Source organism: Camellia sinensis, chromosome 4 (genome assembly GCF_055761805.1).
Source record: "Camellia sinensis isolate YWXY chromosome 4, ASM5576180v1, whole genome shotgun sequence".
Lineage (NCBI taxonomy): Eukaryota > Viridiplantae > Streptophyta > Magnoliopsida > Ericales > Theaceae > Camellia > Camellia sinensis.
This window is the reverse complement of record NC_138964.1, coordinates 221,865,004-221,889,416: the sequence shown is the minus strand read 5'-3', so window position 1 is coordinate 221,889,416 and position 24,413 is coordinate 221,865,004.

Below are 24,413 nucleotides of genomic sequence, written 5' to 3'. Positions count from 1 at the left end.
TAATGTTAATTTAACTTTAAACTTTTTCAAATTAAATAGGTGGTGAGTATGAAACTTTTTGTCAGTGTGATCAAAATTTTATCAATCCATATCAAAATTTATCACTGCATTGCAAAATTCATCTATACTACATATAAAGGGAACACATCTATTGCTGTCTTGAGGCCTTTTTTTCTCCTCCATGTGAAATGGATCTTTATATCCCCTAATATATCTATACTATTCTTCTCTTTCATTCTGTAAATATTCATAGATGATCTGTAACAGGCTATATTTCCATACTGCTTATTTCAAGTACACTCATGTGAGTGTGCACATCTACTAATATATATATATATATATATCATGATTCTCTCCCTTCCATAGTTGTAATGAAAGATGTCCATTACGTAATATATTACATCAAACAAGAGCTCTATGAGACTTCACCACTAACAAAATGAAAGTGAACTATGTCCTTCAACATCATAGCATATAATCTATCTATTTCAATTTCAACACATCTCAGTATTTGTTGAAGTTCTCAATATCATATGCAGTAGTTTCGAAAACCCAAAAAAGTGCCCAGAATTTGTAATCAAAGACAGGGATTTACTCATACTGTGGCGCCACAATAACAAGGTCAAAATATACAACAGTGATTACAAAATCTAAGTCAGAAATTCTGGTTTGGTTTGCTTGACTTTTTGTTTCACATGTCAAGCTTTGAATTAGGAAACAGGGCCAATAGAAGAGGGAATGTAGTGTCATATGTTTGAAACTAGTTACTCAGTTAAGCAAACAGAGGTTATACACTGATAAAAAACAAAACAAGTGTTGTTCCTCAGTTAAGCAAACTAGTTACTTACATGGCAACTTGAAATGAATATGAATGATGTTCCTTGTTTTTGTGCAAGCAAATGTTCTGCATATGCATCTATTACCTGTGTTGAAAACAAAAAACAAAACAAGGAATTAATATAAATCAAACACTATAATGTTATTTTAATGAGTTACAAATTCAACTCATAATGCCTGCCAAATCTTGACCCTTCAATATTTTGTCAATGTCATTTAAGTAGACATAGGTTGCATGGTCAGATCCGTTCCACATTGGCTCATCCCTGAAAAAAAGGTTATTAGTGTTGGAATAATAAATTTATTAATATTTTTGGAATATTTGTTACTTATAAATTGAATATGAGTTAATGATAAATAGTCGGCAAAAGTGAACTACAGGAGTCAAGAGAGAAGATTGTTACTTTTTCTTTGTATTTGCCCAATGTGCAATGAGATTTTGCCTTGATTTTTCTGGTAGGATGTTGAAAATTTCGTTTGAAATTTTCAATTTCTTCATTCCAGGCTGCTCTTGTGTGTGTTTTTTTTCCGAGTACTTGTTTGCCTCAGCCGATGTTGCAATTCTCTCATGGAGTATTTTGATTTCTTCATCTTTCCTTTGCATTTGATTTTTTGTAGTGTTGTGCTGATCTTGCATTTCTTTTTTCAGCTTCTTGAGTTGCTCCTACAGGTTATCATTTGCAGTTTGAAGGATGTCCCTTTCCATTTGTAACCTTTCCATTTTGAGCATGTCGCCTTCTATCTTCTCAAAAACAAGTACTTCTACCAGATTTGGATCCACTTCAGCCTCTTTGTCAATTTCGTTTCCTTCACTCTTTTGTGATTCAAGGGGTACTGTTTTCTTTTTGTTTTCAGGGCATATTTTGTGTGGAATTGGCTCCCATGTTTCATGTTTGGATTTGTCTTCAATGAATGTTTGTTCTTCTTTTTCAGAATTTTCAGTCTAATTTTGTTATTGAAAATCTGCCTCTTCATCTTCGTCTTCATCGTTATCCTCAATTTCTCCTAGCAGCATTCGATATATTTTTTTCTCTTCATCTGTGTGCTTCAAATTATTCTCCTACATAGATAAAAATTAAAAAAATGAATGATATGATACAAATTTCAGAGATAAATTTCTCATAGCAAGTTTTATCACTCAATTAGGAAAATTAAACAAATCTATGATTGTTATAGCAAATTTTATCACTGAACTAGGCATAGTAATCAAATCTGTCATTGTATAGCAAATTTTATCGCTGAATTAGGAAAAGTAAGCAAATAAATATATAAGACAAAATGTCTAATTCAGTTCATTTTTGCGGATAAGTTTATCAATACAGAAACCTAACGAATTCTAGTCGAATATAAAGTGACACAAATAAAGTAAATATGAAACAAAACTCATGCATAGTAGACAAATAGAAAAACATTCATTGCGTAAAAGAATTTATCACTCAATTAGGTATACTAAGGGAAATTTGTCACTCAATTAGGCAAATTAAATAAATTTATCAGTGTGAACAAAAATTTATCACTGCATAAGAAAATCTATCGTTTGTTTAAACAAAACAAAGGTTAGCATTGCATACCACAATATCTTTTAGATCTTGCGAGGATGAACTTGCCAATTGCTGTCCCAAACGTGTGATGTTCCATTTAGTAAATCTTGGGATTGCATTTTTGGCATTGGGTTTGATGGTGCTTGTGTGTTCGCATATCCAATACTGTTGAAGACAAAAAAATTATTATAAACAAGTATTTAATAAACGTAAATATTATAGTTCATAAATTATAAGTGAGGTATTTACTTACCAATACGACCATCACACATTCGGATACTTTATCAATTTGGTTGATGTTTCTTTCTATTGATTTTGTGAGCTGTTACTTTGCTGCGTCGCACCAATCATAAGACTTCATTTTGTCAATATCCTCAGGATATTTCATGAACCCCCAACCAATTGTAGTGCCAGTACCATGATATAACAACAGCAAGCAAATGAAGAGGCACACAAGCCTCACAATATCTTCTCTGTCTTCCTTCTTCTTGCTTCTCAAAAGTTTGCCACCAGATCTATGTCATCGTTTCTTCCATATACAAGATTCATCTTCTTTTGTCCACATGCAATCTCAAAAATTAACTTGAAATCATTTCTTTTCAACTTCAGCTTCTTCCCTCCAATTTGAAATGTAGTTCCATCCATCTGGTATGTTTGCAAGATTTTTGCAACCACATCATCATATTTCATTGAATCTGCTTTTTGCACCTTCTTCTTTGACAAAATGTCAACTAGAAGGAAGAAGGGAGTCTTTTTCAATATTTGGAAATGCTCCTTTTTAAGTTTCGTGGCATTGAAGAATCTGATGAGGGATAGCATGTTTGAGCGGTACACATACTTTGCTTCACAGTTATGAATTTGATCATTTCTTGTTTTTCTTCCCTCTATTTTCTTCTTACCTTTTGGTTTGTGCTGCTTTGGTTCTTGTTTGTTTTGTTGGGGCTTGGTTCTTGTTTCTGTTGTTGGTGTTTGGTTATTCTTTCTTTTTGTTCTCCTTGTTTTTGAGCTTGATTTGCAGGTTCATCCTTTTGATGTCTCTGTCTTTTCTTCTTTTGTTGTTGTTTGCTTGTTGTTTCTCTTGTTGCTGTTTCTTTTTTGTTATCTTGTTGCTTTTTTGTCTCTTTGTTGTCTTTCTCTTCTTGCTTTTGTGTTTGTACAGTTAAAGATCTTCTTTCTGGCATAGATAATGTCATGAGAGAGCTCACAACATCTATATAAAAGAAGGATATCAATGAAGTAGGCAAACTATGCAAAATTTATGGATATACGACAAAATTTATCATTTAATTAAGCAAAGAAACACTGATAAAACTTGAATATATTCATAATTCTTCTGTATTCATTTTGTTAGCTAGCAAACAAAATAATTCAAACAATCAACGAAGAATAAGAAGAATTATGACAAAATTTATTACGTAATTAAGGAAACAAAGCTTATACAGTGAAGAGTTCTAATAATGACCAGCAAAATAGACCACTCAATTGGGGTTGGGTCAAATGTATGTGGCAATAGTTGGGAAGGAATTCATTTACCAATTCACGTGTGACATCTATATAAGTCGCTATTGTGTTTTACCTTTAATGCATTGCTGCTGTTTCCTTATTCTTTCTTTTGCTTCTGCTTGTTTTTCAGCTTCAGTTGCAGGTTCATGCTTTTGCTGTCTCTGTCTTTTGATCCTTTCTTGCTGTTTGCTTGCTGTTTCTGTTCTTGCGGTTTTCTTTTTGTTATCTTATTACTTTTTTGTCTCTTTGTTGTCTTTCTCTTCTTGCTTTTATATTTTGCAGTTAAAGATCTTCTTTCTGGCATAGATAATGTCATGAGAGAGCTCACAACATCTATATAAAAGAAGGATATCAATAAAGCAGGCAAATCATGCAAAATTTATGAATATACGACAAAATTTATCATTTAATTAAGCAAAGAAACACTGATAAAACTTAAATATATTCATAATTCCTCTGTATTCATTTTGTTAGCTTGCAAACAAAATAATTCAAACAATCAAAGAAGAATAAGAAGAATTATGACAAAATTTATTACATAATTAAGCAAACAAAGCTTATACAGTGAAGAGTTCTAATAATGACCAGCAAAATTGGCCACTCAATTGGGTTAGGTCAAGTGTATGTGGCAACAGTTGGGAAGGAATTCATTGCATCAATTCACATGTGACATCTATATAAGCTGCTATTGTGTTTTACCTTTAATGTATTGTTGCTGTTTTCTTATTCTTTCTTTTGCTTCTGCTTGTTTTTCAGGTTCATTTGCAGGTTCATGCTTCTGTTGTCTCTGTCTTTTGTTCCTTTCTTGCTGTTTGATTGTTGTTTCTATTCTTGCGGTTTCCTCTTTGTTATGTTGTTGCTTTTTTGTCTCATTGTTGTCTTCATTTTCTCGCTTTTGTCTTTTTGCAGTATAAGATCTTGTTTCTGGCCTACATAATCTCTTGTGAGAACTTGCAACATCTATATAAAAGAGGTGTATCAATGAATCAGGCAAACCATGCAAAATTATGGATATACGACAAAATTTATCATTTAATTAAGCAAAGAAACACTGATAAAACTTGAATATATTCATAATTCCTCTGGATTCATTTTGTTAGCTAGCAAAAAAAATAATTCAAACAATCAAATAAGAATAAGAAGAATTATGAAAATTAAGCAAATTTATCACTGAGGCAAATTCAGTGACAAAAAAGAAAAAAAAGAAAAATAGACTGAGGCAAATTCTTCCCCAAAAGAGATTAAATTTGTTTAAGTTAGTGAGTCTATTGACTATTGTGTCAATCACCTTCTGCCTACATCAAATTTTTGCAAATGTATCCCTACATAGAAATGGAGATGGATGTGTAAGTGATAAACTTATCAGTTAGTTTGGTATGTGAACCAAACTTATGAGTTGGTTTGATAAACTTATTAGTTGTATATTTATTTATGTATCTATTGTTACTATTATCTATACTATCTATACTATTATATTATGTGAGCACCTATATTGGTTTGTTGAAGCTTTTGCCATGTGGCATTTACATAATTTAAAAAAAAAACTAATCAAATTTTACTTGATGCCAGTTACTCGCTTATGGGAACAAACAGTTACAGAACCACACCCTATAGTATGGTTTAATTATCAAATCTATAAATTGGTTTGAGTTCTACAACAAAAAAAAGGTTTATCAAGGAAGAGGCCTTGATTTGATGCACTTCTACTATAAGGTAAAAGTATTGCAAGGCTTCTATTGAGAGGGTAATTTATATGTAAATTAGGTCGAGCTGGGTAATGGGCCATTCTGAGGGCCACAGTAAGAAGGGCTGAGTAAAAGGGCCTAGAAGTTAGCCCGGTCCAAGAGAGCGGTAACAGTTAGCCCGGTCATACCATATTGAGCCGAAGTATATTGAGCTTTCCTCAGAACCTTGTTATTGGTTAGCTCGGTCCAAGCTCGTTGTGGTTAGTACGGTCTCAGACAACCCAGTTGGAATATGTCAAACCGAGGTACACTCAGTGAAAGGAAGAACCGAGCTAATGGGAGCTCGGTCTAGTCTACGGCTTTAGCATGGCCATGTTATCTCGGTCGTATTGCCATCCAACCGTGGTAGAACCATCTCACTTGGTTTAAGCAGTGAGGGGGGTGTTGAAGGATAAGCATTATCTTTCAGGAATGTGATTCCTAGGAGGACTCTACATGGAGGAGTAAGAGTCCTACTTGGATTGTGCCACGTGAAATCTATAAAAGCTCACAACATCACCTATGGAAAGGTAACACAACTTTGATTCTCGAATACACAGAGCTTTTGTCTATTTCTCTATTTTGCTGACTTAGGCATTGGAGAGGTATCCGGCACACACCCGTCGGCTAGCTCACGTTTGTGTTTTCAGGGCGTAAAGCGACGACGTTTGGAGGAGTGCGGACTTGATCAACAGGATTATACGAGAAGATTATTTCTTTCTCATACAATTGGTGCTGTCTGTGGGAAGCACAGAAAGAACAAAACCTCTTGACCAAAGTTTTTCCTTGCTAGATTAGACGCAATGACGCACAATGAAGATTTTCCGTAGTCCGCCATTGACAGACAAACCCCAGAGGGAGGTGGGAGGCGCGAAGGTTTTCTTTCCATCCCACCCATGGCAGATTTAGAGCCCCAGCGACAGAACCCCCGGAGGGATACAAGAGGGAGGCGGGGAAATAGCCCCCGTCACTCATCAAGTCTTGATAGGCAGAAGCGGAGGATCGACCCTCAAGTTTTGGAGGATCGGGTAAAGGAGCAGGACGAGTTAATCAAGAAGATAGCGGCAGACATAGAATTAATGAAGCGCCAGATAAAAGGGAAGGGGGTGGCGACAAGAGAGGGGCGTAAAAGCAATACGCCTCCTCACTACTCAGAAAATCGTGGTATGCATACCACGCCATCACAAGCAGAGAGTAGGAGCCTCAGAACAGGCGACACTCAATCGAGGACTTCCAGGATTTGTTACTCCAGGTCTGAGAGAACGAGATCATTAAGGTCTTACACTGAGGGAAGCACCTATCGGCCCTCACATATACACCAGACATCATCCAGGCAAACGGAGTTGCCTAGATCGTCCGACTTACGGACTGTGCTTGAAGAAAGGGCACGGCGGAAGAAGGATGCCAGGGCCTGCGACCCACACAGAGTTTCAGGCCTTCAGCAGTTGGCTTCTCGGACGCATGGAAGCGTCGAGGTAGGAATGCCAATACCGCGCCTTGCCTACGAACCAACAGATAAAGCATTGGCAAGGCTGCATAGCTCGCCGTTTGTTTCAGTGATTGAGAACGTACCATTACCTTGAGGCTTCATCTAGCCTAAATTTACGACGTACGAGGGGAAGACAGACCCTTACATGCACCTAAGCCACTTTCGCTAAGTCATGGCAATATACCGACGGAACGAGGCTTTGATGTGTATCATATTCTCATCCAGCCTTGGCGACCTAGGTTTAACTTGGTTCGAAAGGCTACTAGAAGGCAGCATAGCCTCCTGGGCGCAATTAGCGGAGGCGTTCGTGACAAGGTTCAGAACGAACACCAAGACACCAGTAGAGATCGATCAGCTACTCTCCATTGATATGGGCGACAAAGAGACGTTGAGATCCTACAACAGTCGTTATTGGGAGACCTTCAACCAGATAGGAGATTGCCCCACAAATCTCGCCATCGCGCAGTATAAAAGAGGTCTTCCAGTCGGAAATAGATTGAGGGACTCAATTATCATGACGCCACCCCTCACAATGGAAGCCTTAATGGAGAGGGTACACCAGCACATTTTGGTGGAGGAGGATGGCGCCCGTGCTAAAACGAAGTTTGGTACAACCGCAATGCCAGATAAAAAAACTTCGGTAAAAGTCAACGTGGTAGAACGTCCAAGCAGAAACGGGCGAGGCAAACGGGACAATGGAGAGGACCACGATAAAAGATGGTTGAGAGTCCGCACTGCCATTACCACAGTGTTCAAAAAACCGATCTATCAGATTCTCAGTGAGATACGCGATGAACCTTTCGTCAGATGGCCAGCTAAATTGGGAGAGGCACAAAAGGACTATGACGAAAGATCTCGGTGCACCTTCCATAAGGAAAAAGGGCACCGCACTGAAAATTTCGCACCGTTGAGATAGCACCTGGAGGAGTTAGTGGCAGCTGGGCACTTGACCAGTACATAGAATGAGGGAAACAGCCAGCCCCCCAAAACCACGATCATCCGAACGAAATGCCGATCGACGCCCCATCTCAAGGCGTGATAAACATAATACATGGGGTATTCGAGCCTGAACGAGTATGTGAGCTCAGGGGAATAATCAAGAAGGCTGAGCACTTAAGGGAGGTATTAAGTGCGTAACCTACCATTAAAAAGGGAAAAACAGAGGCCACGAACGTCATGTCTTTTTCAGACAGATTTGGCAAGGATATATTGCCCTCACAATGACGCACTAGTCGTCACTCTCTGCGTCAAGGATTACGACGTCAAGCGAATTTTGATTGACCAAGGGAGCTCATGTGAGATAATGTATTACGAAACCTTCAAACAGTTGAAACTGGAGGACAAAGACTTGGCACCTGCCGTATCTCCCCTGATCGGATTCAACTCAATGCCAAAGTGGCCAGTTGGCAAGATAATCCTCCCAGTCAGAGCAGGAAGCATGACGAAGCAAGTGGAATTCTGGGTATTGAAAGTCCCTTCCACTTACAACATAATCTTGGGAAGGACATGGCCGCATGCCATGCGATCGGTAGCGTCAACCTACTATCAAGTAATGTGATTTCCCAACAAAGCTGGAGTAATTGAAGAGGTCTTTGGAGACCAAATTATGTCCAAACAGTGCTTCGTCATAGTAAATGGCAGCCGAGCTACCAAAGGGTTTGTTCAGATGCTGGAAGAACCTGAGAACAATGAATTGTTTGCGGATGTTGGCAAAGTCGCTGAATAGAAGGCAGTGGAAGACTTGGTACAGGTAAGAATAGATGAAAAGGACCTGAAAAAGTTCTTTTTGCTTGGCTCATCTATGTCCAGCACCGAGAGAATAGAGGTCATGGAATTCCTGACCTCTAACATTGAAGTGTTTGCCTGGACGCCGTATGACATGCCTGGCATTGACCCAAACTTTATCTGTCACCAATTGAATGTCCACCCAACTGCAAGACCAATCATACAGCGCACTCGCAGATCAACACTCCACCACGCCGAGATAGTGGCGGAAGAAGTGGGAAACCTTCTAGAGGCAGGAGCTATCAGAGAAGTGCATTATCCCAAGTGGATATCCAATACGGTAGTGGTACCAAAGAAGAATGAAAAATGGCGTGTCTGCGTGGACTATAAAACAGTCAACAAGGCATGCCCAAAAGACAGCTTTCCTGTACCACAGATAAACCAACTGGTAGACCTAACGGCAAGACACAATCGACTTAGCTTTCTTGATGCGTACAGAGGTTACCATCAGATCGCTATGTATGAACCAGACTAGAAGGTCACATCTTTTACAACGCCAAGAGGACTGTACTGCTACAACGTTATGCCTTTTGGCCTAAAAAATGCAGGGGCAACATTCCAGTGGATAATCACCAAGATGTTCGAACCATTGTTGGGAAGAACAATGGAGGCTTACATCGATGATATGGTAGTCAAAAGTAAGGATGAGAATGACCATCTCAGGAACCTAGGTGAGATGTTTCAGATCCTAAAGAAGCACAAATTGCGCCTTAATGCATCTAAGTGTGCGTTCAGCGTAGGATCAGGCAAATTCCTAGGCTTCCTGGTGACCAACCGAGGTATAGAGGCAGACCCTTCTCAGATCAAAGCAATTCAGGATCTAGAGAGGCCCAATTCAGTAAAAAATGTACAGCATCTCACCGGTATGGCAGCCGCGCTAAACCGGTTCATAAGTCAGTCATCAGATAGATGTCGACCATTTTTTCAAGCATTAAAGGCCAAGTTCGAGTGGGATGAAGAATGCGACCGCGCCCTAGAAAGTTTGAAAGAATACATGTCTTCTCCACCACTGCTGGTGATCCCAATACCTGGAGAAGAACTATTTTTGTACCTGGCAGTTTCACAGTACACAATTAGTGCAGTGTTGGTCCGAGCGGAAGGAATCTAACATCTACCCATCTTTTATGTCAGCAAGACATTGTTGGGCGCAGAAACCAGGTACTTACCATTGAAAAAACTGGCCTTAGCCTTGATGATGGCCTCAAGGAAATTGTCGCACTACTTTCATGCCCACACCATAATCGTCCTCACAACTTTTTCATTAAATGCTTTGTTTGAGCGGGCGAACTTTTCTGGGTGAATCTTGAAGTGGGCAGTAGAGTTGGGACAATTTGACATCAAGTTTCAACCCAGAACCGCGATAAAAGCCCAAGCTTTGGCAGACTTTGTCGCAGAATTCACACCAGGAAGTCATCACATCTGCCCAGTCGACTTAACGGGTACAACCGAAATAGGGATGGAAAGTAGCGCCAGGATAGCGCAACCCCTAATACAAGATACCCAGCTACATCCCAGGACAGACCAAAGTAACGACGAGCTGGAAGAGGCGAACCATGCTACACCAGGCGAAGACTCGTCAGCAAACAAAAACTTGGCACAATCAGATAGCGAGGGGCAAACAATAAGTGTGGACTTTGAAGAAAACACCAACAACACTTAGGACCCCAAGGAATCATCCGATCCCTCTACCTGCTGGAAGTTATTCGTTGGAGAGATGTGAAAGCTCTTTGTGGATGGGGCATCCAACAGACACGGGGCAGGACTCGGTATAGTCCTCATCTCGCCAGATGGCCTAGTAGTAGAACAGGCAGTCAACCTCGGCTTCCCAGCATCAAACAATGAAGCAGAGTATGAAGCACTTCTGGCAGGACTAAAATCAGCACTCTACATGAAGGCCACCGAGCTAATGGTTTGCAGTGACTCACAGCCGGTGGTAAACCAAATTTCAGGAGACTACGAACCAAAGGATGAAAGAATGGCTAAGTACCAAGAGTTAGTCAGAAAAGAAATCATGAAGTTCGAAGTAGTGCGGATAGAAGAGATTGGCAGAGAAGAAAACAGCAGAGCAGACGAACTAGCATGCTTTGCTTTAATGGCAGATACATCCATCCCACATCCACTACTGATCGACTTCCTACCCCGACCAAGCATTGAAGAACCTGAAGTAGAAGAAGTATGTTGCGCTGAACTAGGTCCTTCATGGATGGATCCCATCATAGTGTTCCTAAAAGACGGCATTTTACCCGAAGAGAAGAAGGAGGCCAACAAGATAAAAGCAAATTCACAGCGATTTTGGCTCTCCCTATCAATGGCCTTGTACAAGAAATCCTTCACAGGACCTTACCTAAAGTGTGTCCATCCCAGCAAGGTCGAAGTATTCCTGTTTGAGATCCACGAAGGCGTATGCGGAAGCCACCAAGGGGGGAGATCATTGGCTTACAAAGCAATTTCACAGGGATATTGGTGGCCTTACATGCAAGCAGATTCAGAGAAGTATGTCAAGAAGTGCGAGAAATGTCAGAAGTTTGCACACCAAATACATCAGCCAGCCAGAGAGCTCCTACCTTTAACTGGCCCATGGCCCTTCGCAATGTGGGGCTTGGACATAGTAGGACCACTTCCAACAGCACCCAGCAACAGAAAGTTTTTCCTTGCAGCAACAGACTACTTCACAAAATGGGTGGAAGCGGAAGCACTAGCATCAATAAAAGAGAAAGATGTGAAGAAGTTCGTCTGGCGGAATATAATCACTCGGTTCGACATACCCAAGGCGCTGATATCAGACAACGGCACCCAGTTCGACGGCAAAATCTTTAGAGGCTTTTGTGAGGAGTACAAGATAGAATTCTACAACTCTACATTGGCATACCCCAAGCAAATGGCCAGGTAGAAGTATCAAAAAAAGTTGTCTTGGATGGATTGAAGAAAAGGTTAGAGAAAGCAAAAGGAAAATGGGCTGAGGAGCTTCCTCATGTTTTATGGGCTTACCGTACCACACCTTGACGATCAACTGGAGAAACACCATTCTCCTTAGCCTACGACATGGAAGCAGTAATCCCACTGGAAATTGGCCTCCCCACCATCAGAAGCGAAAATTTTGACCCAGACTTAAATGGAGAAGCCATAGCATTGGAGTTCAATCTTGCAGAAGAAAGAAGAGAAAAAACGCTGGTTCACATCGCCTCATACCAATAGGAGTTATCTAGAAAATACAACAAGACAGTACATCCAAGGCAATTCAAGGTTAGAGATTGGGTACTGCGCAAAGTAATGGGAAACACCCTGGTTCCCGAAGACGGCAAGTTAGGGCCTAATTGGGAAGGACCTTACAAAATGGTTGGGTTAGTAGGAAAAGGGGCATACCACTTGGAAGACGAGGACAACAAAGCCATTCCCAGGCCATGGAACACTACCAATCTCAAACTATTTTATTTTTAGCTTTCTCTTTAGACATACTTGCAATTTTTCTTTTCCTCAATAAAACAAGTAGTTTTCTTTTCAGCATAATTATTTTATTCTGAAAAAAAATGTTTTAGCGAGCTAGGGGCAACAAAAGCAGAGTTGGCCGGAATAATCAACTTTGTGCTCTCTTTAGCTAGGATTAGGATCTGGGTTAAACAAGTTGGCTAGAAAAACCAACAAACACTTCTCCTAAGCCCAGGATAAGGATCCAGGCTGCAGGACGTTTGGCGGGAATAACCAAACACTTTGCTCTCGGTTGGCAGGAATAACCAACTTAGAGGTTGGCTGGAATAACCAACACCCCTCCTAAGCCCAAGATAAGGATCCAGGCTGCAGGACGTTTGGCAGGAATAACCAAACACTTTGCTCTCGGTTGGCAGGAATAACCAACTTAGAGGTTGGCTAGAATAACCAACACCCCTCCTAAGCCCAGGATAAGGATCCAGGCTGCAGGATGTTTGGCAGGAAAAACCAAACACTTTACTCTAAGTTGGCAGGAATAACCAACTTAAAGGTTGGCTGGAATAACCAACACCCCTCCTAAGCCCAAGATAAGGATCCAGGCTGCAGGAAGTTTGGCAGGAATAACCAAACACTTTACTCTATGTTGGTGTAGACACCCCATTTTTGACCGCTCTTAAGACTTGGGCACTATTGATGGTTTACTTGGTGGAGAAAGTTGAGCAGGGCAAAGGTTCGATTTCTTCGGCAAGAGGAAAGTCAAACCCTAACCTCACACCCCATTTATTGATCAAAATATTTTAGATCTTAAAACCCTCTTTTTCAAAATATTTTTGAAATAAAGTTCCTACAATGTCTCGAGGCTCACATTTTGTTAAATGTCGCGCTTTTCGATAAACCGAGCCAGGACAAAGTGGAAATGAATGAAAGAGAGATGGAATCTTTGAAAAATCTTTCAAGACACCTTACTTAGGGGTTTGAAGTTGAGGAAAATAGGAGAAAAGGGGAGAAATCCAGTTGGGGGAGAAAATGGGCATAAACCGTTAAGAGAGAGTCGAGCTGCCCTCGCTGAATCGGGCCTATTCATTTGTACACTTGGATTTAAGATATGAGGCCATTACCGTTGGAAAGGAGACTTTCGGGGCTTCATTTTATACTCATAAATCTCCTAAAGCCAAGTCCGAACGGGGGAGATATGGTTGGTTGAAGTAGGGCATCAATCTGGTTGGACCGAATCTGCGCGGCTTCACCAAAACAAGCATAACTTTTTGCATAGTTGGAATTTTAATGCAAGGTTGGCGCCATTGGAAAGATAACTTCTGGGGCTTCATTTGGACACTTGGCTGACCAGAAAAGCACCTGGATGACCACTTAGGTGGTAAAAAAGTGGTCAGCCGACCACTAAAAGTAGCAGGCCGACCACTTTTTCTAGTTGGCAGCTATCCTCCTATTTTGTCTGACTGAGTGGATGCCAGCTGTGCCAGCTGGAGGGCACAGGCTGGATCCTCTATACACGTGTATGGAGGATATGCACCCTTGTTTAGCTTCTCCAAGAAGCTTGAATCCTTTGCTTTGTCTATAAGAGAGGCCCTTCCTCTCCTTTGTTGAGGTTCAAATTTTTTGCTAAGGGTCCAAGGCATATATCTCTCTATATCTCTATATTTAGGCTTAGAAAGTGTTGGTTCTTGACCCCTTTGCACCACAACTCTTAATCACACACCTCCACCATTGTTCTAAGGTTCTTGGAGGGTCTTGAGAGGTCTCAAAGGGCTGGTTTTTAGTCCAAGAAACTGATGTCTTTGCTGAGCTACAAGGGTAATCACTTTTCCCTCTTTTAGGCATTAACTTGATCATTGTCTTAGCCATATTTGCATGCATATTTGAGCTTTGTTGTCAACTGAAAAAAGCTTCATATTTAAGTTCTTTCCATGTTTATTTAAGGCTATTTTGGTGTTTGAGATCATCTACACTCTTGCATGCTCTATTTGTCCTTGTTTTGTGCCATGCTATAAGGCATTCGAAATAGACTTTGCTTGGCCTTCCTACCACTGAAATCCAGTGGATTTTCAGTGGTGGTTATGTGGTTTTGAGGGCCAAAATGAGAGAGGGGTGACCCTCCCTCTCTCTTTTGGCCTTGTTTGTTTGCATTTTTGGCCTTTCAAAGGAGCCTATATTTTCATACTTCCAAGCCTTGGTTCAAGCATTTTTTGGTGATTTTTGAGACCTGCCTAGGCTTTGTCCATAGTCGTTTTTGGCCATCTTTTGTTTACTTCTTGCATGTGTAGAGCAATCACATTCATAGCCTATCAAAGGAGCATGTCATTCTTGCATGTGTTGATCACGTTTCAGTGGGTTTTTGGGCATTATTTGGCATGTCATACCTCTGTCTTTTGCTGGTTTAGTGGTCTCTTGAATGCTTCATATGCTTGTAGTGTAAACTATGCTTACTAGCTTATATTGCATGTTGTTTTGGCCCTTGATGCTAGCATATTTTGGCCATCATCTAAACTGATCTTATGCATATTTTGGGCTGCCTTAGCTCTATTTTGAGGTCCCATGGTCGAATGATGCTTGCCATGTATGCTTGTAGTGTAATAACCATGCCTAGCTTTGAGTTTTGAAGCCTCTTGCATGCTTAAATTGAAGTATTTGCATGTTTTAGCATCATTGTGCATGATATTTCAAAGCATATACACTTGCCATATTCCCATGTTTATCACTCTTTAAATGTGTTTGAGAGTTGTGCTTGTATACCTCATTTATGGGCCATTGCATGAGCTTCATTTAAATGCATTTCAAGCCATCATCCAAATCCATTTTGCCATTGTTTTGGGCTTGCATAGGGACTGTTTGGGGTTGGTTTGGTCATTTGTGCATTGCTTTGCATACCTCTAGTGTAATGTGATTCACTAGTTTCGGTATTTGAGCCATCCAACATGCATTGTGTGAGTTGTTTGCATGATTCGAGACCATCTTGTATGCCATTTCAGAATTGGGACTTGTCCTATTGTATGCCATATTTCATCCTTCCAATGCTCTTGTAGAGTTGTGGTTTGTGCCCTAGACTCAGAGCCATTGTACCTTGCATGTTTGTGTGTGTGTTATTACCTCATTTTCATCATGTTTGGCCACTGATTTGAGTGTGGCTGAGGTCCACTCATCTTGGTGTAAGTCCATTCTTGCATTGAGTATGCCATTGTAGTTCATAGCATTGAGTATGCCATGTCATTGCATGTTTGATCATTGCATTGCGTATGCCTCGATCGTAACATCGCGTATGTTAATTTTCACGTGCATTGCGTATGCCATATAGTCCATGTGCATTGAGTATGCCATTTTTAGTTCATAGCATTGTGTATGCCATTTGCATGTTTGCATGTCATTCCGTGCATCTTTGCATCACTTAGTTGCATTGCATTTATGGTTGTATATTCGAGGTCGCATTGTGCGTGCCTTACTTGTTGCATTGTGTTTAGAGTAGGAGTTAGTCCAAACATAAGAAACGAGGGACGTTTCATACTCAAAGTGACGAAACGTGCCTCGATTCCCGGTCACCGACACTCTTGACTTTCCATGATAAAGTTGTTGGCTTTAGGTGTGTAAATGTGCATTCATGTCATATTGAGTCATGTAATTTGACTCCTCGGCCATCATGCATCGGGATACGTGATTGATGGCCCGAGGGTCGAGGACTACACTCCCTAGAGCTTATGCAATGATGGGGAGAGTGGTCGTGCACACATTTGTTGAAAATACCTTGCCATGCCTCTTTCTTGCTTTGTGTTGCAGAAAACCAGAATCCAGGGGCAAAAAGTGGTCGGCCGACCAGGTTTTCTGGCAGGCCGACCACCTTTTTTGGTCTCCACCACAAAGGGTGGTTGGTAGGTGGTCTCCTATGCCATTGGCTGGTTAACAGCCCTCCCACAGCTTCCCAGAGTGGAGTTTCAGCCTCTTGGAGCTTTGTGCAAGTTTCTGAGATCAATTGCAAACAAAGGCGAGTCGGGGCGTCGCAATGGATTTCCCGACAAGGCGACTCGAGCATGCATGCATTCTTTGTCATCCAAAACAGAGCTGGGGCAGTCCATTTGCATGCTAGTTTATTTGCTTATTTAGTTAATTTGTCGATTAATTAGAGTTGTGTAATAATTAGCTGTAGTTGTTATTCATTTCGGTTCTGTATTATTTGTTCGGACCCTCCGAGAGAGGGTAATGTTGTAATAAGTGTACGTGCGTGTGATGAATGTCTTCCAACCCCACGTCTTTCTCCCTTTTATTTACCAGCTTATGATGGTTAGTTTTAGGGCATGTTTCAATTAGCATCTATATGTTTGCATGCTTGCATTCATTCATCTGTATTGCATGCACCGGGCTCGGCGCATCATGCTAACTGTATCGTATTTTAATTCTAAGTTGAATACATGTATTGCTTGTTGCATCTCACATGCCATCTTAAGATAGCCGAGCCTATTGTAGTTGCATTCTTGCATGTGTTGCATTAGGCGTCTCAGCATAGTTAGGATTCATGCATGTTTTCTAATTAGCTTCTTTCTTTGGCTCGGAGTACTCGGTAAGTGTTTATCTTTAGCATCCTTGCATGCATGTGAGTGACTACCATGATAGCATGTTTGCCATGAGGCTATGTGCCTACGTGATATAACTACCTGAATGCCTGTGGGTGAAGGTTGGATTACTTGAATTGAAACAATTCATTGATTGCGAGTTTTAAGCCCACTTGAGAGTGGCAAATCACCATGTTTTCTAAGCCCACTTGAGGGTGGCAAAATCCGCATTTTAGCCTACTTACGAGTAGCAAACCGCTTTCAAAAACAAACATGACATGAGTTATTCCAACTTAGGCAATCCAGTCTATACTTGTATGTTGTGCGCATCACATAGTAATTCTAGGCTAATAAACCGGAATAAGAATGCATGTGTTTTCAAAAATAAGATATCATGTTTAGTAGTGGCCGATCTTTGATCGGGCGAGCGAGGGTGCTCATGAAATGACCTTCCCCAATCGTACCCAAGTTCCCAAGCCGAGGCAATTTTGGTGATGACGGACATGTGGCCTTAGGCACGAGTCAGGGTTTCCTAAATTCTCCCAAAATAAAATATTTAGGTGGCGACTCTGTATCTGACAAAGCAGTCCATGTTTGGCATTTCTTTCTAAAAATCAATTTTTCAAAACGATTTGCCGGGTTTGGACTCTTTGGTGATTTATCGGTCTTGCATTGCACTTTGCGAGACTAGATTAAGAACCGTGACATCGAGTCCGAACTGTAGTGAGCCCAACAAACAAAACGGGATTTCTCCCGGGACGTTCGAGGACGTCTACAGTTGGCAGGAATAACCAACTTGGAGGTTGGCTGGAAAAACCAACACTTACTGTTCTTCAGCCAAAAATAAGGATCTAGGCTGAAGAGGTTGGCTGGAAAAACCAACACTTGTTGTTCTTCAGCCGAGATAAGGATCTAGGCTGAAGAGGTTAGCTGGAAAAACCAACACTTGTTATTCTTCAGCCGAGATAAAGATCTAGGCTGAAGAGGTTGGCAGGTATGGCCAGTTAGATTGCAAAGTTATGACCGGGATAAAATATCTCGGCCAGAGAATATTATACTTCATTCAGATTACAGAGTAAAGTACATGCATGGAAGTTAACCGAAATAACAGTTGAAAAAAACCAAAGATGATTTCATTGATAATGCAAAGCCAAAGTACAAAGGAATGGGCCATAGCCCGGTTACAAAAACTTCTAAAGTTAGCACCTAAAAAGAAAAGAAGAAAACACAAATTCAAGCAAACAGGTCGTCAAGATCAGCATCTAGTTCAACTCGGAGCTCGGTTTTAGCGGGTAGCTCGGTTGTCAGGTCTTCCACCGGTGGTTCAACCCATGTTGACTGGATGGTAGGATCATTGATGACTGGGGCATTGTTAGGCACGGTCTCTTCTTCATCATCCTCAGATTCAAGGAACTTTTGTTAAATGGCGGCTGCATACTCCGCCATACAGCTCGGTATGAAGTACGATGGAGGGTTCAGGACAACCTCAGTCTCTGGACCGTGACCGAGCTGTTCCACCGCCGCTTTCCACCCGCACTTGAAAAATAGATCCTTGGCAGCTTTGCACTACAGAATGTAGGTTGCTTCACCTTCTTTGAAGCCGCGGTCTTCTGCATGCCAATCTTCTTCTCAACTTCAGTTATTTCGGCCTTCTTGTTCTGTTCAACCGTGGCAAGCTCACACAAGTAACGATCCTTCAGCTCGGTCAAAGATTTTTGTTTGTCCACTTCGGCTAAATCAACTAGGCCGATAAGGCGGGCGACCTCAGATTGTAGCTCGGCCATTTTTTGTTTGGCCTCATTTAGCTCGGTCTTCTTCTTGTCAGCCTCTGCCAAGGCTTGCCTTATTGTTTTGAGCAGCTCTAGCACACGCTTATGAGCAATCTGGTTCTTTTGCATGGCCTGCATAAATATGGTAAGCAATTTTGAGTGAGAACCCAGCTAACAATTGCACAAAATAGAAAAACAAAAGAAAAAGTACTCACCAGCACCATTGATTTGGTGGCCGAGCGGATAGCTTTTAGCTCGGTAAGGTGGGCGTGGTGATCCATATCAGAGGGCAGACACACGCTCTTAGCCAGATTGAAGGCCAGCATGTGATCTTTATCTTCCATCACTGAATCTGTTGGTCTGATGGCTCGATTTTGATATGTGAATCTCGATGCCCAATCAGAAGAGTTAGCTCAGTCTGGGCTCTCAGGTTGTGGGCTCGGTACTTCGGTTGGGAGAAGCACAGTTTCATCCTCATCAACGAGGCATGGCTCGGTAGTGGCAGACTGAGCGCGCTTGCGAGTCCGAGACGATTCAGGTTGTTAGGATGGTAGGGCTACCACGGTCTCCTGGGTTTGACCGGCTTGTGGTACCTCGAGCCGGTTTGTCTCGATGAGGAGTGCTCTTATGGCTCTCTTCTTGGCCATTTCTTATTCGGCAGTTAGCGGGATGAGATTGATTTGAGGCAAGGATGGATCTGGCTCTGGCGAAGGTTTAAGGAGGAAATCGGTCACTCTGGTCTTCCTACGGCTACTATATCGGTAGGTCGGTTCAAAATTCAGTAGCTCGGCCCAGCTTCTGTTTGGATATCAGAGTGCGGCACGAAGTGCGTTTAAGTTGGGGTAGCTGTACTGAGACTTAAGGAAGTTCAAATCTGCTTGAAGGAAAAAAGATAACAGTTAGTACGGTTCAAGATAAGAAAATCGAAGTAAAGAAAAGCATGGAATTAAGCCGAGGTAATCCTACCAGTTTCGCCCTTGTTCCAATTTATTCTGTCGCCCGAGATCTGGGCTTGTTGGTCCTCAAAATTTCCAAATACCCAGAAGAAATCATCATCATTCACATCTTTATCCGAGGTATTCTTTATTATTTTTTCACACCGGCGCCTTATTCTTAAATAGTAAACCCACCCATCTTCATTTGATCATATAGAATATTGGTGGAAGAGCTCGGCTAGACCGAGGTTAAGGCCAGCCCAGTGGTTTAGCTCGGCGATGCCATTTATTATGCGGTACGAATTTGTTGAAAGTTAGGTAGGGCAAAGGTTGGTTTGTCTGAGGAACTCACAAAGAAGGGGTTGTACAGGGAATCTTAGTCCGATTTCTACAATGGAAAGAAGTGTAAAGGGAACGAAGCCTGGGTTTCCCCAGGGTGTGGTATCTAGTTCGGCTAAAGTGAGATGAACATTATCAGGGATATGGAAGTCCCTTCGGAACTCGGCCATAGCACCTGGTGAGTTCACTAAAAACCTATATTTACCCATAAGGATTTAAATTATGTATAAATTAGCCTGGAATATTAGCTCGGCGCCAAGCAGATAATGGGTATCTCGGTTGGACGTGCAAGGGAGTGCCTGGCCAACCTAGTCAGAGTCTGCAAAGTGAAAAAAAAAGGTGTTAAGCACAGATTGTTGGACCGTGCTAAAAGAAACAAAGGCAAAATAAATGAAGTCCTAGCTCGGCTTCGTGGGTTACTATTCATTCTTAGCTCGATTTTAACGAAGAACTCTAGCCCGGTTAAGTAACTATGAAGTTCATAGGTGGTTGGAGCTTTTGGGACAGCATTCTAGTTCGGTTTTTACTAAGGAAGCTGGTTTAGCCTCAAGTCTTAGCTCGGTCGGTGATTGTGGCTTTCTACTGTAGCATTATGCAAACCTAATCTAGCTCGCTAGCCCGGCTAATTAAAGCAAGAGGTTCCTAGACCTACTTGAAACAGCAAGTGTTCATAAAGTCCTAGCTCGGTTGTTTAGTTTTTCTAAGGCTTGCACCTACTACAAACTACTTCCTAGTCCGGTTGGAGTATGATTTTGGATCTAAGACGTCCCAGTTCAGTTTTTTCGCAAAACCAGTAGTTATGGGTACCATTCAAGTTGTTCTTACTCGTTACAAAGAAAACTATTTTGAAAAGTGTTGTAAGAAAACACGTATATACAATTAGTACATGTAACCAGTCAAAACGGAAAGCAAAAAAGGATTGAGTTACTTACAGATTGGAGAAGGAAGGATGTAGGACTGAAACCACAAAGGTAATGTTAAAAATGCAAGCTTCGCAGGTGCAAAAGTGGCAGCAATGGAGGTTCAAACAAGAAAAAGAGAGAAGATGAATAGTGTAAGTGAAACGGTTTGAAGCATAAGGGTTTGTTTTGTAAAAATGAAGGAAAAAAGGCGGGACTGTTCAAAATTCGCGAGGTACGAGGGCGGCGTGACAACTACGATGGGCCAGTAAGAGTTTGCCACGTGTCCAAGGAATAGAAAGCGATTTAGTTACAGCGGCTGAAAAGACGTTTTGACTGGACAGATTAGTAGCTCAGTGTAAATAGAGCCCGGTATAAAATTGGCTCGGATGAAGGCTACAGTTTAGCTCGGTTTAGAAAACTAAAGTTGTTAGCTCCACTGGAAACGGGTAATCCCGATCATGTTACGCAGATGGAATAAAGGGGCAATTGAGAGGGTAATTTATATGTAAATTAGGTCGAGCTGGGTAATGGGCCATTCTGAGGGCCACAGTAAGAAAGGCTAAGTAAAAGGGCCTAGAAGTTAGCCCGGTCCAAGAGAGTGGTAATAGTTAGCCCGGTCATACCATATTGAGCCAAAGTATATTGAGTTTTCCGCAAAACCTTGCTATTGGTTAGCTCGGTCCAAGCTCATTGTGGTTAGTACGGTCTTAGACAACCCAGTTGGAATATGTCAAACCGAGGTACACTCAGTGAAAGGAAGAACCAAGCTAATGGGAGCTCGGTCTAGTCTGCGGTTTTAGCATGGCCATGTTATCTACGTCGTATTGACATCCAACCGTGATAGAACCATCTCACTTGGTTTAAGTAGTGAGGGAGTGTTGAAGGATAATCATTATCTTTTAGGAATGTGATTCCTAGAAGGACTCTACATGGAGGAGTAAGAGTCCTACTGTAGACACCCCATTTTTGACCGTCCTCAAGACTTGGACGTCACCGTTTGAACACCCGGTGATCATCCATGTTTGTGTTCGTTTGGAGTTCCCGGAGGTCTCGGCTACGCGCCTTGCCTTAGGATCTCCGAACTTGACTGTTCAGTGTCTGGTTTTGCACTAAACACTTGCATTTTGCCTTGGAGGGGCAGGGAATGCCTTGTGAGGCATCCCCACACACCACCTGCCATGGCCAGAGGCCACCGGCTGGTTTTTGCTGCCATCGGCAATGTATATTGCCGGTCGGCACTATTTATTGCCGGTCGGCACTCCTTTTTGCCAAAATGGCATTTTTGAGCAGCCGACTACTGTTCATCTGCTTTTGCAGATATTTTATTACAGCTGTCTTGCATTTGGCTCCCCTCCATAGACGTGTATGGAGGGATCTCCCTCTTTAGAAGCTTGTCTTGTAAGCTTTACAAGACAAAAAGCTCTATAAGAGAGAGTCTTCTCTCTTGGCTTTAAGGTTAGACACTTTAGAGAGTTTAGACAGCCATATTAGGGTTTTGAGTTCTAGGGTTAGAATCCATACACATTCTATCTCTATACCTCTCTCTTTGTACCTTTGTGTGTGTTTAATTGTGTTTGTGTCTTACTATTGCACACAAACACATAGTGTTTCACCTTCTCTTAGCTACTGAGGTTCTAAGAGGCTGGTTTTGGTGTTTTGGAGCTGGATTCAAGCCAAAGAGGGCTGTTGGAGCATCATTTGTGAAGGTGATCTACAAGGGTGAGAAACTTCCCTTTTATTCCCCATCTTTGCATTGCTTTTCTACCTATCTTAGAGCTGTTTTCGTGCTTATTGTATAATACAAAAAAGTTCTGTTTTTTAGCCCTTTTGATTGTTTATTAAGAGTGTTTTGTGGTTTGGATTTGTTTGACCCCTCCTAAGCCTTGTAAGGCTCCTTTTTGTGCTATTTTTGTGCAAGTTTCGAGACTTTGGTGTTTGGGCCTCTTCACCACTAAAATCTTGAGGGATTTTAGTGGCGGAGATGGTGCCTTGAAGTCTCCAAAAGGGGAGGGCCACCCCCTCTCCTTGTTGTCCTTGAAAGGGACCCTTTTTGGCCTCTTGAGGGAGCATCATGTTAGAGTGTGTATTGATCATGTCTTGGCTGTTTTCCATGCTCATTATACCATGATATAACCTTGTTGTGTGTTGGTTTTGGTACACCATGCATACTTAGCATACCTACCATGTAATGCCTTGTTATTGCCTTAATATGCCTTAGGTTGTTAGCCTTTCCTCTAGCATGTTTTAGGTTTAGCCTTGTGAAGGTTTTGTGCTCATTTTGCCATGTTTTAGGTCTGTTCATAGTTGTTTGGGTTGATCTTGGCATGCGTAGTATAGCTCCTTTGTATTTGAGCTTGTATGCTTCAAGTATGTGAATGTGTAGTATGTGTTGCTTGCATCATTTCGGTGGTTTGGAACCACCCTACATGTTATTTCAGTCCCTTTGACATGCTCATATGTTTGCCTTGGATGCCTCTTTGAAGCTTTGGAAGCTTGCCTTGCATGCTCCATGTTTTAGCATTTATGCATGTCTTTAAATTCAAACCATCTAGATGCTATCTAGTTGGTCTTTTGGGCTTAGTTTCATGTGTTAAAACTCTGTTTTTGGTTGCCTAAGTCCTGCCATGTGTGGTTGTACTAAGTGTAGTCCATTGCCTCTTTGGTGAGCCTTGAATGCTTGGACCATTGTTGCATGTTTAGCTTGCGTTGTTGCTTGGTTTGGCACCATGCTTTAACATGATTTTCAGAGCTTATGTTGTATGCTAATTGTCCATGATATCCCTTTTCAAGTGTGCCTTAGGGTTGCTTATTTAATGCCTAAGTGTTGGTCCAACTTACTTGCATGTGTGTATGTATGTTTGATCCCAATTCCTTGGTTTTTGGCCATTGTCTTAGGCCTATTTAGAGTTGCCTAAATCATGTCTAAGTCCACCTTTTCATCAGTTTGCATTGCCTCATGTTTGCTTGTATGCTTGCATAAGTGTCTTGCCATGCCATGTTGCATCCTTAGCTTGCATGCCTTGCATTGTATCTTGCATGCATGCCTTGTTCCTTGACTTGGTGATAGGAATTGGGTCTTGGTTCGTTTGTTTGGTTTGCATTTCATTTGACATGAAAGTTGCACACTTGATTCTTTGGGCCATCATGCATGGAAATGCGTGATTGGCGGTCCGAGAATTGAGACACATGCCCTTTTGAGTCACAAACATGATAGGGGACATGATTGGTGCATTCATTGCTTGAATTGTATTGTCATGCAAGTTCTATCCTCTGTTGCTGTGAGTTGCAGGATCTGCAGGCATTCTTTGCCGACCGGCAGTAAATCACCAGCCGATGGATTCATTTTGTGCCGGTGACCACAATTCACTGCCGGTGGTAATTCTACTCAGCCGGTGGTGATTCCCAGTATTCAGAGAAGCATCCTTGAGACTTTGGCAGTCTTCAGAGAGGCAAAGCAGGGAAAACAGAGGCAGACTATGCATAGCCGTGCACTTCTGAGCAGGACCCGAGCATGCGCTGCATCTGGCTCTCCTCCCGAGGCGGTTTACTGCTTTTCCTAGTTTAAATTAGTTTGTTAACTGATTAGGCAATTTGTAATATTTAATTA